This window comes from Triturus cristatus, chromosome 7, assembly GCF_964204655.1.
Source record: "Triturus cristatus chromosome 7, aTriCri1.1, whole genome shotgun sequence".
Lineage (NCBI taxonomy): Eukaryota > Metazoa > Chordata > Amphibia > Caudata > Salamandridae > Triturus > Triturus cristatus.
The window spans coordinates 857,768,601-857,783,362 of record NC_140590.1 but is presented as its reverse complement, the minus strand read 5'-3'; the positions used below and the strand labels follow the sequence as shown (position 1 = coordinate 857,783,362).

Here is a 14,762-nt window from a genome sequence, read left to right as displayed (position 1 = left end):
GAGCGCTCCGGTTCATTCCTGTATTCGACTTAATTTTTGGATTCCCTTTTGCGGTTTTGATAGTCTTCTTTTTATTGGAATACTTGTGAAAGTCTCTGCGATCGTCAATGAAAGCGCGCACGCAGGCAGCGCCGACCATGACTTGGACGGGAAGAGGAGGACCCCGAGGCAGGCGGCAAGTACTTATGTCTTTGTTGTTTCTCTGGGTCTGTGAGGCGGTCTGTGCACAGGTACAATATTCAATCTCAGAGGAACTGAAGAGGGGCTCCGTTGTTGGGAACATAGCGAAGGATTTGGGGTTAAATATCGGGCGTTTACAAGACAGGAACCTGCATATTGCCTCCGATGCCGAGAAGCTGTATTTTTCAATAAACCCGGAAACCGGGAACCTGTACGTGATTGAAAGGATCGACAGAGAGGAGATGTGCGGGGAATCACCGAACTGTTCACTCAACTTCGAGGCTGTTGTGGAAAATCCACTTAATTTTTTTCACGTAGACGTCTTTATTCGGGACATTAATGACAACCCCCCGAGTTTTTCAAAGACGTCAATTAATCTAGAAGTTGTTGAAACGTCTTCGCCAGGGACCCGGTTTGCACTTGGCAATGCCCAAGATCCTGACATTGGCATCAATGCCCTGCGGGGCTATAAACTGAGCAATAATCCTAATTTTGTCTTGGAAGAAAGAGTGAGCAGCGACGGCTTTAAATATGCCGAATTGGTTCTGGAAACTGTCTTAGACCGCGAAAAAGAAAGTCACCATCGCTTGGTCCTCACTGCCTCTGACGGGGGAGAGCCAATCAGATCGAGCACCGTGGACATTAATATTAATGTTCTTGACGCAAATGACAATTTCCCGGTGTTCAGTCAAGAGGTCTACAGAGCCAGCATCAGTGAAGGGGCAGCAATTAACTCGGTGGTGCTTCAGGTAAAAGCCACGGACAAGGATGAAGGTTCGAATGCAAAGATCGCCTACTCTTTCAGCAGCATGCCTGCTAATGTACTCAATACATTTGATGTGAATGCAGATACCGGAGAAATTCATGTTAGGAGAGCCCTGGATTGTGAAAAGGTGAATTCATACAAAATGATAGTAGAAGCCAGGGATGGAGGGGGACATGTCGCACAGTCTCGGGTACTTATAGAAGTTACTGATGAGAACGATAATGCCCCCGAGGTAACTTTCAGATCGGTCTCCAGCTCCCTTCCTGAGGACACCTCCCCGGGGACAGTGGTAGCGCTCATTGGTGTTCATGACCGAGATTCTGGGGAGAATGGTAACGTTGTATGTCAGATTCAAGAAAGTGTACCTTTCAAATTGATGTCATCATCTGCAAAATATTACAAACTTGTGACTGATAGTGCCTTGGACAGGGAAACTGTCCCAGAATACAATATCACAGTTACTGTCGCGGACAGGGGATCTCCTCCTCTGACCACGAGTAGAACTCTCCGAATACAAATATCTGACGTAAATGACTGCCATCCCTTGTTTGAGAAGCCTTCCTACCAAATCTATGTACCAGAGAACAACGCCCCAGGTGCTTCCCTTTACCATCTAAGGGCTTCCGATCTGGACTTGGATCAAAATGCCCGTGTCACTTATTCTATTAGAGATAATGGCACAGAGAACACACCACTGTCTTCCTACATCTCCATTAACGCCCAGACTGGTGTGATCTACGCCCAGCGCTCCTATGACTATGAACAGCTCAGGGACTTTCACTTCCAGGTGAAGGCTCAGGATTCTGGGTCTCCTCCTCTCAGTACTAGTGTCACTGTGAGGGTATTTATTGTGGATCAGAATGATAACCCTCCTGAAATCCTCTACCCCACACTCGGACCTGATGGTTCTGTGTTGTTTGAAATGGCCCCTCCTTCCTCTGATCCGGGATACCTGATCACAAAAGTTGTGGCGGTGGATGCGGATTCTGGACACAACGCATGGCTCTCCTACCATCTGCTTGTATCACCCGACCCCGCCCTGTTTACAATTGGTCTTCACAGTGGAGAAATAAGAACACAAAGAGTCTTCCTGGAGAAAGATCTTGTTAAGCAGAAAGGGGTTGTCGTAGTCAAGGACAACGGGCAGCCACCACTGTCTGCCACAGTTTCTCTAAACATAATGTTTGCAGAAAACATGCAGGAGGCACTTCCTGAACTGAGCAACCAACCTCTTGAGACAGTCATCCAACCAGATTTAAAGATTTATCTAATTTTAGCATTGGCATTCATTTCTTTTTTATTTATTTTAACACTGATTCTTGTTGTGGTCTTCAAATGCAGAAAACTCAAGCAACCCAAGATGTTTGAGTCTTTAACTCCAGCTCGTTACTCACACATTGACCCACGATTCACAACTAACTACCAGCATGGGACACTGCCGCTGCCTTACTCCTACGAGGTCGCTGTAGCCCTGGATTCTGGGAACAATGAGTACACTTTTCTCCAACCAAATCGAGAGGTTCCTACGGATAGTCTGCTTTCTGCAAATGATTCTGGCATTGGAAACGAGTCTGTTGATGGAAACATTGAATGTGAAAACCTCAACCAGGTGAGGCATTTATTGAAATGTATTTAAAGTAGGCCTGAGGGAAACTTAAATTACGCCGACGTAATTCATATCATTTTATATCTCTCTTGTTACTGAGGAATAGTGCATGATTTTTAGACTAAACCATAGCAAGTGTACTTGATTTTTTTTTTTTTAAACATTAGTTCTTGTCACATTTCAGCATCTAAGTATGATGTCACTTTAACCTTTGTTCTTGTGTGTGACTATATATGTGTATGTACATATAAATATTTACATGTATATGTGTTATTAGTTGCCATTGTTTGCTAATGAGGCTAATTAGATAGCTATGTATGTTATTTCCCTACATACGCTTTAATCTGATGCACCAGGATTTACTTGCATTCAGAAGCTGTCTGGCTACCAATGATATGTTACGTGCATGTATATAATGCTCTACCACTGTTTGCATTTATTAGAACCTAGATATTAGTTACTACTTCTGAGATACTCAGCCGGCGGTAGAGTGGTCTGTGGTATTGTATTTGCATTGTTCAGATGTAAGTTACCATGGTTATTGGTCAGCAGGGTTAGTCTAGAGCAGGGGTACTCACAAACTTTCTCTTGGGGGCCAAATTTACAGTGTGGTTTGTGGCCGAGGGCCGCTCCTTGGGGGCGGGGTCATTGGTGGAGGGGGCGGGGCTAGAGCAACAACAAAAAACTGTGACCATGAGGTGGAACACAGGTCCCTGCAGCGGACGCCTTCGTCCACTGAACCACCGGACCAGGCATACACATCTCTCTCTCTCCCTCTCTCTATCTCCCTCCCTCCTCCGTCTCCCTCTGTCCTCCGTCTCCCTCCCTCCTCCGTCTCCCTCCCTCCGTCTCCCTCCATCTCCCTCCCTCCTCCATCTCCCTCTCTCCTCCATCTCCCTCCCTCCTCCGTCTCCCTCCATCTCTCTCTCTCCCTCCCTCTCTGTCTCTCTCCCTCCCTCTCTGTCTCTCTTCCTCACTCTCTCTCTCCCTCCCTCTCTCTATCTCTCACACTCCCTCTCTGTCTCCCTCCCTCTGTCTCCCTCTCACTCTCTCACCCTCTCTGTCTCCCTCCCCCCTCTGTCTCCCTCCCTCCCTCCCTCCCTCCCTCTGTCTCCCTCTCACTCTCTCACCCTCTCTGTCTCCCTCCCCCCTCTGTCTCCCTCCCTCCCTCCCTGTCTCCCTCCCTCTGTCTTCCCCTCTCTCTCTCCCTTTCTCCCCCTCTCTGTCTCCCCCTCTCTGTCTCCCCCTCTCTGTCTCCCCCTCTCTGTCTCCCCCTCTCTGTCTCCCCCTCTCTGTCTCCCCCTCTCTGTCTCCCTCCCTGTCTCCCTCCCTCCCTGTCTCCCTCCCTCCCCCCTCTCTCCCTCCCTCTCTGTCTCCCTCCCTCTCCCTGTCTCCCTCCCTCTCCCTGTCTCCCTCCCTCTCCCTGTCTCCCTCCCTCTCCCTGTCTCCCTCCCTCTCCCTCCCTCTCCCTGTCTCCCTCCCTCTCCCTGTCTCCCTCCCTCTCCCTGTCTCCCTCCCTCTGTCTCCCTCCCTCTGTCTCCCTCCCTCTGTCTCCCTCCCTCTGTCTCCCTCCCTCTGTCTCCCTCCCTCTGTCTCCCTCCCTCTGTCTCCCTCCCTCTGTCTCCCTCCCTCTCTGTCTCCCTCCCTCTCTGTCTCCCTCCCTCTCTGTCTCCCTCCCTCTGTCTCCCTCCCTCTGTCTCCCTCCCTCTCTGTCTCCCTCCCTCTCTGTCTCCCTCCCTCTCTGTCTCCCTCCCTCTCTGTCTCCCTCCCTCTCTGTCTCCCTCCCTCTCTGTCTCCCTCCCTCTCTGTCTCCCTCCCTCTCTGTCTCCCTCCCTCTCTGTCTCCCTCCCTCAATGTCTCCCTCCCTCTCTGTCTCCCTCCCTCTCTGTCTCCCTCCCTCTCTGTCTCTCTCCCTCTCTGTCTCTCTCCCTCCCTTTGTCTCTCTCCCTCCCTTTGTCTCTCTCCCTCCCTTTGTCTCCTTCTCCGTCTCCCTCTCTCTCCCCGTCTCCCTCCCTCCCTCTCTCGGTCTCCCTCTCTCGCCCTCCCTCTCCGTCTCCCTCTCCCTCTCCGTCTGTCTCTTTGCCTCTGTCTGTCTCTGCCTCTATCGGTCTGTCCCTGTCTCTGCCTATCTGTCTCTGTTAGTCTATATCTGTCTGTCTGTTTCTGTCTCTCCCTACTGCCCTCTGTCCCCTTACCCGACTCTCACACCCTGCTGTTCTCTTGTCATTCTTTGTCACCTCTCCCCCCCACACCCCCCCCCCTCCGCCTGTGTGGCAACTGAGGCAGCTTCCCTTCCAGGGCACACACACAGCCCCACCCGAGTACTTCACAGGTCTTTAAGAGACCATTTGCATGATAACGAGGCTTTGTTGTATTTCACCTCTTAGCGCCCCAGCAGCTCCACTCGGACTATCGCTTGAATCGCTCGGCCCCCACAGAGCAGAGTCTGTTTGGTGACACTGTTAAAAAAACACCGGTACGATGTCTGCAAGGTCTGCGGGCTGCCAAGAAAGGCTTGCTGGCCCGCTGGTGGCCCGTGGGCCGTACTATGAGTACCCCTGGTCTAGAGTATGGTATTTGTTGGTGTTTTATTATATTGAATAATGCCTTGATAGCACAGCATTCTAAGATGGCTACTGATGGCTGCCTTTTATCTTAGCTACATGGGATGGAGTTCAGATTCCATTATCAGAGCAGGGTGGTCTATCTATACTTCAACCAAGAATGAATAAAGATATTGGGACTGTTTTGAAGTGGTTCGTGGAGAACAAGTTGACTTTACCTTTGTCAGTGATTTCAGTGTGCTAAAAGATGTAATTTTTACTATGATGCAGCTATGTTGTTCATAGACAGATGCTCAGTATGTTAGTTCTCCATTTATGTAAATTGAAAATAATCACTTGCTTATTTCTGATAACGTTTCTCTCTGATACGATTTAGTTACATTGTTTTCTCGCAGCTGATGTATTGAATTTTCCTGAATATGTAACACGTGTAAATATAACAAAATCGAAATGAAACTGAAAAATCAGGATGTCATAAAATGCACTGCATTAAAATGATAAAGTAAAATGTATCAGTTACTATTGTACGCCATGAGATTTGCTATCACAACCCACATACTTGTTTCAGCATTCACAGGCTCGTGTGTGTGTGTCTGTTAAATAAAGTAGGAATGGGCTACTAACAATGCTATTGACAAGCCTCATTTTCTAGAGCATTTTCAACTCTTCCTCATATAAATATATCTATTGTCTCACACACATTGTTACATAGATGTATGTAAATATATATTTGATTAAGGCATACATGTCTGAGGAGTGCAAATCTACAGGAATGTACTTCAAATACTATGCCCCTGACATGAGCCCTTTATCATTCATTACGTTTTTAGAGTTCTGATCCATCTTACATGGGGAATGTGTGCCGGTGCTCCAGAATTTGCATTAAAACTGTTTGTGGAATAATGTAGCGCTAATATTTTCTTTTCAATATCTACAAAATGTAGAATTAATGGATGATCTCTTTCCATCTATAAAATTAGTTCTGATAAGGAGTGATGTGTATGTCTGGCATTTTGTGGTGTTTCATACAAAAGGCACAGACAACGGCGAGAGTTCAAATTTAAAAAATCACCATCTCTTTCACCAGCATACAGGACGATTTCTACAATGTATTTGATCTGGAAGCGGGTATTAGAGAAATTAAAGTTTGGAGAGACCTGGATTCTGAGTAGATTGATTCCTATAAATGGTTATTGAAGCAAGTGATGGAAGGGGTATTCCTGTGCAGCCACGGATACATCTGTCTACCTCATTTCCTAATGAATGATTAAATCATTGATTGTTATGTAATTTCTACGGCCTTGTACGAACAGTTATGTCATCTAGGGTCATTAATTTATGTGAACAATCTTTTTTCAAACATTAAGAAGTATTTTGACATAAAGGTTAATTTGATCAGGTGGTTTTAAACTGCTATTTTAAACTGGCTGTCAGACCATGATAATTGTACCTCCTCTGTGATTAGAGGGAGAGGTGTGGTGCAGCGGCCAGAGCCGCTGACTCTGGAGCGGGGGGCTCACAATTCGAACAATGACTCACTTAATCTTCCCAACAGACCTCAGCACCTTAAAACCTTAAGGTGTGATATATTTGCGTTTTGCATTTGTTTGCACTCTCACACAATAGGATGCTTATTCAGATGAAAAATAGATGTTGATTGTAAGAGGCAGTATTTTGAAAATGACGTTTGGAAAATTGAAGAAGGATGATTTTCTATACTACACAAAATATAGGACTCAAAATCCGATAAGAACACATATAAAATCAAAAGTTGTGTAATTATCCTGCTGCAGGCTTAATGTTGACCAAATGTACTGTTAGCTCTACTCCTTAAGTAGAAGTGATCATTTATATTCATGGCTATTTAAAGAAAAGGCACATAAATCAGTCATGAGTTCCTACCAGTTAACGACAATATGTATTGTGTTCTTTTGGTATATTTCCATAATCCAGAAAGCAGCTGGGTTGCAGGCATGCAAAGTAATTTGTGTCATATTCTTAAGCTGAAAGAGTGAAATTGTTGTAATATTTGCCTATATGGCCTCAGTGATGGGAATCACACAGCTTAGACTGTTATATATTGTTCTGTCTTAGGGAAGATGTAGCTCAATAAATACGCACAATACCCTAACCGACCCTGCCAAGTTGCTCAGATCTGTGCATTACTTGCTGCTCCGCTCCAGGTTTCTTTCTTTGCATCCTGGGATTTGTAGACCTGTTTATCCCATTGTTTAAAAAAAAAAAAGCATTACTTGTCCGAGAATGCAAAGGAAAACCTGAATTGGAGGAGCAAGTCATACATAGACATAAAAAACATGGCACCTGTGCCCAACAATGCCCGAACAGATGCATTCCTGAGGAGTTTTCTCCCCCTCTAGGTAGGCACACCATCTATGACATCCATATATCCAGTATTACCGCATCGCTATGGGAACAGCAGGGAGCAAGTGATACAAACTAACAACCGAAGACACAAGGGAGACGTGAACACCACTCACTTCCATGTTATTCAAGCAATAGACATACTTACACATCTGGACACATCTTCCCTCTTTACACTCAACCATAAAGCAGACCCACACAACAGGAAATATCGACAAACGTACCCACAAGAAGTATATACCCAATGCCAAACAACAGTCCAAATGGAATTCACTCAAGTCAAGTCAATAATCTTTATTCGGATAAAAAACAAGATATCCATAAAAGATACAGTTCATACAACAATGTTAAACTCCAGTAAAAGTGATATGAATCAATTGTATACATTTCCAGTAAAATCAATGGTATAAAATCCCTATATATAAACAAGTTAAAAAGATAAAAACAAACAATCCAGTGCAGTAAGCCTTTATATACGACAATCATTCATAGAGAGGGGTAAAATGTATCTGTGTGCATCAAATCATTCCCAGACAAATTCTCCACAGTCTGCTTCAGGGGGCCTCTCCTTTGGTCAGTCTTAATTTGACTGCAAGTCGCAAAAAGTGCACAGTACTAAATAAGACAAAAGGATCAGTCGACATTTTAAGGAACAAAAGGGCCACTTTGGCCTGTCTAATTTTAGTTCGTTTTAGGACTGTTTTTAAGAACCGGGACCTTGGTAGTGCGTAAAAGGGACAGAGAAGGACGAAATGTAGGGTGTCCTGCGGAGATCGCAGCCGCAGCACCCTTTTGTCCTAACATCGCTCACAAAGCCAGCGGGGACTGACAGAATGTGATGCAAAAGATTGAACCTAAATCTAGTCATCAGGAATCTATCCTGTTTGTTGAATGTGTTAGACAGGTAGACTTCCATCCCCACGGCGGTTTTTGTGAGCTGATAGTCGCGGACACTATGTTTTTGGCCTTCTATTTCCTCTCTTGCCCTAGCTATATGTCGTAGGTGGTCAGCCTTAGTGAGAACCAGGTCATTTTTGGCCAGTGTGGATGGGTTGTTGAAAAAGGGTGCATGGCCCGATAAATCTAATGCCTCCCTGATGTATTTGAGCCAGGGTATTAGCGGGCCCTTATCCCCCCTCATGCAATCCTCCAAGATTTGTCTGGTTAACAATGCCTCGGGATTTGTCCAGATCTTAATCCAGCAAATTAACGGATTGAGCTGTATCCTGTCACCTAGGTGGGGAATGCCCAGTTCCTCGTGGGCGATATATGAGGGGATACATTGGGGCACTTGCAATAATCTCCTTAGGAACTTATTTTCTTCCACTTGGATTTTGCTTGGATCTATAAAGCCCCACAACACGCTCCCATACAGAGTCTTAGCATAGCAAACTGACCTATATAACGTTACTATTTCGTTGGGCGACCACCGACCCAGTCTACTTGCATAGTTCATGATTGACCCCGCTGCTCTCGGGTGTTGACTACATTTGTGCTTTGCAAGGGGTTTGAAAGAGAGGTCCTTATGATCCCCAAGTAGTTAAAGGTTTTTACCTTCTCAAGTTTATGGGTGCCTATAGAGAAGGTGCAATTCCTTAAAGGCGTTTTGCCCGCTTCCATGACATAAGACTTTGATAAGTTTGGAACTAAGTCTAAGTCTGCCATGAAACGTACAAAGCCGCTGATGAGGGTCTGCAGGCTCCTTCCTGTGCGTGCCAGGAGTACCGCGTCATCTGCATAGAGGAGGACTGGTATACTTCTCCTCCCGATGCAGGGGCAATCGGCCTCCAGCTCTCTGAGTGCTTTGTCAAGTCCATTAATATAGAGCGTGAACAAAAAAGGGGCGAGGATGCACCCTTGTCTCACCCCTCCACTGCACCCAAAGTCCTCTGTCACTTCCCCTCTCTCGCCAAATCTGACCCGTGCCGTAGTATTTAAATGAAGTGTTTGTAAGATATGAATCAGGCCAGGTTCGACGCCCATCACAACCAGGATCTCCCACAGTCGTCTTCTGTTCACGCAGTCGAATGCTGCTGAGAGATCCATAAAAGCCAGGTAAATGGTGCCTTCCCTGGCCACAGTGTACTTCGCTGTCAGGAGATACAGATTAAGGCACTGATCAGTGGTAGAACGCCCGTTTCTAAACCCGTATTGCACATCCGTAATGATGTTATTTTCATCGGCCCAAGTCAACAGACGGTTTAAAACAGCTCTTCCTAAAAATTTTGCCGAGACATCAATAAGGGAAATTGGGCGATAGCACTGCGGGTCGTTTTTATTGCCCTTTTTGAATATGGGTACGATCGTGGCCGTGGACCAGGATCTGGGCATGCCTACTTCAGTGGCTGTGTTCAGCACCCTAGTCAATACCGGGGCCCAGAGGTCTACCTGGCTTTTAAAAAGGTCGGGGGGTATCCCATCTGGGCCTGGGGCCTTCCTCATCACCAGGCCCTCAATTCCCAGTTTGACCTCCTCGACCGTGAAATGAGACCAATCATCACCAAGTGATTCTATGCCGCTATTTGGCAACTCCTCCGACTCACCGCGGTTATATAGGCCTCTAAAATGCGCCATCCATTCATCTGGCAAGATATGGGAAGCCACCTGAGGCTTATTTGGGGGTTGAAAACATGGAGCGTTTATAATCCTCCAGAAACTGGTCATGTCGTGGAGCTCTGCAGCCTCTTTCAGGGATTCCCAACCCTCTGTTTGTAGGGATATTTTTCGCAACTTCGTTGCCTTTTTGTACCGGGCCCTACACGCTGCAATCTCTCCTCTATTCCTAGGGGCGGTTGATAGTGCCATTTTTAGGTCCCTGTGGGTTCTAGAGCAGGTCTTGTCGAACCATCTAGGGCAGAAATCTGCCTGGGGCCTTGGTTTGCTTCTTAAGAGGGTGTCTATATGCTGTGCGGTGCCCTCAAACGCTGCAATCAAATCCGTCCCCTCAACAGTGGGATCTAAACATCTCCACAAGTGATTCTCGGCATTGGCAAGGAGAGCTTTATGGAGTTGTTCTCCATCGATGTTTTCCCATTTAATTGGAATTCACTCACTTCAACTGCCAGCCACCTGATATTTATGCCCTCTGTGCTGCATTAAAAACTGGTACAAAGGTTCCTCACTCCTACCAGCAGTAACAGTGTTCATGTGCCCTCACACAACCACTCAAAATACAAGGGTGCAGTTCCCCGTCACCTCAACCATACTTACTGGCCATGAATATACATACCTACTGTCACTCGCAACCAAACAGTGCGCAGTCCTCTCGCCCCATACTATACCTCAACTAGCCCCGAGTACTCACACCACCAGCCACTGATAACAAAACAGTACAGCATCCTCACACCTTAAATTCACTTCACCTGTGTTATTGCTTCATATCGATCAGGATTCTAATGTGTGTATATGGGCACTCTTGCCCAGCTAAACCTAGCCAATCAGGACACCATGTACATCCCTGTAAAGAAGACTATGTCAACAAATTCTAATGGTTGTGCTGTTTCTTTATAACGCTGTGTGTATACACAAAAACAAATTCAGGTTCTAAATCATAAAAATGTTAATCTGCTTGTAAGGAAACTCATAGCACAAGTGGTGCCTTTTGTATAAGCCTTGTAAAAAATATTTTTGTGTAAAAAGGCTAGCTCTGCGATTATGAAATCCTAGGTACAACAAACGAGTATGCTTTACATTAAGTATAGCGTTGATGTGTTGTACCAATTTAAATCGTGTTCTAAAATAAGCTCATCAGAATTCATGCTGTCCTCAATTAGCAAATATGCTGCAATTTCGTTACTGAACTGCAATAGCAGAAACCTTCCATGAACCGCTCCGCTGTCTGCAATACAGTGCTTTGAGCCACGGGTATATGCAATTGTTGATGAACCTCTCGGACTAGACTGACATTACATTCCCAGTAGAAAATTCAGGGTGTCCAGTAAGAGATGTCTGGATTTTCCCAAATTCAGGTTGTCTACCCTAGTGTTTAACCTATGAGGAGGACTGGGAAAAAAACATTGTAATGAATTGCCTTTTGAACTTCAAAGGTGCCTGTTCTTATCCAATGTATAAGCTGATTGGAAATAGTATCTTTTTTTAAATGATGAATCTTGTTGAGTCGCTTGCTGCTCCCAGTGCCTGGATACGCCCGGTTTTAGCCACTCTGAAAATAAATTTGACGCAATGTGACTGTGGTGGTAGCATAAGCCTATCCTTCCCATTTACGTGACTTAGACCACTGTAAAATCAGCTAATTAAGGGAATGTGAAGACAGTTCAATATCTGCATTTATATTCCTATAGTCTTCCTTTTCCCCACCATTACATAGATGCAATTAGAGTCTCCTGTTCTGTGGCATCCGGGATCGAAGTAATTGTCGCTGAGCCACCAGTTGTGTCATGCTGAGGTAGTGGTGGACTCCCTCTTTTAATGGACAATTTTGAGCCTCCCATTTGTCGTCAGATGCACAAAACAGTCCCTCGATCTTTAGTATGCCCTCTTTAATCACATACAGCCAGTATGTTCGGTTGCATCTATCATGCAATCTAGTTGGAGTGTCCTGCCCACACCGTGTGGTCCTGCTCTTCTTTGAAGGTCCTGCCATTTATTTGATTTAACTTCCACAGATATACTGCTGAATCTAGGCTCCCACTTTGGTCATCTGAATGCTCTTCCTCGAGTGTTGCATTTTCTCCCTTGGGATAACCCTTTATAGAACTTGTTTTGCTGTTGTGCGGCAGTGTATTTTTTAGAGGTGGGAGTTTGTGCGTTGCAGTTTATTGGCTGGTATTGCCCTTTGAGTAGTTCCGGTCTATATTTTCACTAACGTTCTAATGGAGTTCCATTGCAAATCAAGCCAACCGAACAAACTTTGTTCATACATACCTATTATTCTTCCGGGAACTGTGTGAAGAATGGTGTGTCGCCTGTCCAGGAATTTAATTTAGATATTTTCTCGTCTCATGTTCAAACATTGTTCAGACGTTGTTTGAGGTCTAAGGCAGAGTTCGGCTGTTATCTGACAAATTAAAAGAAGTATCTGTGTTGCCTGAAACAAGTGTGTGTCCCATTCTTTTTTGTATTACTCTAGTAATGTCGAAGAAATAGTATTGTAATATTTGGGTGGTCGGATTTTACATTATATATTCTGAAAAATGTAATTTATATGGTCAGAATTCTTAAAGACTTTTTTCTGTTGAAGTTATCTTGGTATCAAAAATTGTGATTCTAAGGACCAACAGAAAACGATGCTATTTCCGGTTTACCTCTCTGTTGTGCCTCTAAAATGAGTTGTTTTAGGGGGGCTCTAGATTGTTATTTTTTACTGTGTCTTTGGCCTTTTTTTCCCTGTAGTCCCAGGGTTCAGTTTTAAGCCCAGTAATTTTAGCGCCTTCTTCAGCATGAATGTTTATCTTGTTGGACCTCTTCATCCTAGTTTCGGTCCATTGACGAAAATCAGTTTTGAGTCATCAGTTTAGATCGCTTCCTCTCTAGGTACATGATGCCCTAGAACATCAAACACAAGCAAAGAAACACCTTCTACAAATTCCAATGTGCTAATGTGGGCCTTATGTTCTAACATGGAAAATGCAGAGTGACATCACGGTAATTGACTCCATATGAATACTGGATGCTTTAATAAGATGGTACAAATATTTCACAACTGCCAGATACAACTTATTTGAACAGTCGTTCTTGGGCCTCTCTACTGAGACTTTCTACCCTCTCTCAAGCCAAGAAACTTTGTTTTGAATAACGCCTCGGCATCACAGTCCAGCAGTGCGAGAGATGTGCCGCTGTTCTGGTCCAGTCTCCCTCGTGCAGATATAGCTGTGGAATCATTTGAAAGTCTAACCCAGAATTTGTGCTTGAGCCTGTCTGTCTCTGTCCCTGTTCTCTGTCCCTATGCGGTGTTAAACGCAGCGCCTAATCACTTTTCCAGGATCTACTGCACATTTTCCCTATGCATATGGCAGGTGCTTTAGCTGAGGGGGCCCCGCCTCTTGTTAGTGCCGTTTGGGGTCTTGCAGAGGTGAGCGTGTTGCGATTCCGAATCAAAGCCCCCAAAGCCGAAACGGAGACAGCTGTGTTGACCTTTCTCTAGGACACCATCAGGTGTTGGATACGTGCTCCAAATGCCCCCCGGCAGTGGAGCTAAATCAAACGCCCCTTGGAGCACAGGAGGATGAGTGCAGATACATGTTTCTGCATTGGCTCCCATGAACTTCACCCCGCGTCCCCATATGCCATTCAGCCTCAGCTGTTGCGGGGCACTTAGGAATGGGATGGGATGGGTTGGTGTTGTCGTATTGACACTACACATTGGGTTCGGACTATCTGCGATCACTATTAACACGGTAGATAGATAACAGGTGTCCATCTAACGCCGTGGCTGTAATTTCACGTTACTCGGGCTCACGGAGACCAACAACACTTTCTGAACTCATGCGGCCCCATTGCTTTCCCACTCGATGTTCTGGGCAGCGGCTGCGGCCGTGCCACTCTGGACTCTGGTTGTTCGACCAAGACTGTGATGGCGCTACAAGTCCTGGTAGCCTGTCTCACGGTCCAGGCGAACTACACCCAAGAACCCGTCACTGTCCCCGCTGACAGCTGAACGTCTCACCGCTGAACCAGGTTTGGAGGCAGTGATGCTCCCCACAAAGGAAGACACCCTCTGGTCTCCTAGAAATGTCACTCACTATCTCCAGCGCCCAAAGCCTCAAATTATGCCTGTAACTAATGAAGGCTCTCTCTCCATGGAATACCAAAGCCAAAGGTTCGCCAGGGTCCCATCGCATGTTGCTTAAAACCAAAGGTTTTTGATGTGCAGCACGTGAACTCAATTCGTGTTTGGGAAACTCTTCAGATGTTAGAGGAGGAAAAATAAGAATATGACCACAAAAATGTTAGTTAAGGCTATTTCTTTGTAAAATTAGCAAACGCCGTTCTCGCAGCCTGCATCCCATGTACCCACGCATTAGCCAAGAAGAGACGTGCATGTCTCTCCATCCTGTTTCTGTGCCGAGGAGTGAGGAGGTAATTAATGAAAGTGAAAGTAGTGGAATCTCTGTAGTCCTGGTGAACGGGCTGCTGCAGTTATTGATTAGGACAGTGAGCGCCGCTGTTTCCCCACCAAGGAAACAGAAACCGGGAGCGACCGTGTGGTATAAATACAGCCGAGATAACAGGTCTGAGACAGTCTGTCGATAGAAGGGGAGATCTCTGAAATCTCAGCGCATGTCTGGCCGTCCTGCGTTGAAGA

General features: G+C 45.7%; 1 pseudogene; it reads left to right on the top strand.

Annotated features, from left to right (window-relative positions):
• The first annotated feature begins 137 nt into the window (after positions 1-137).
• Positions 138-2,582, top strand: LOC146810720 (protocadherin gamma-B5 pseudogene; annotated as a pseudogene).
• The last annotated feature ends 12,180 nt before the right edge of the window (positions 2,583-14,762 follow it).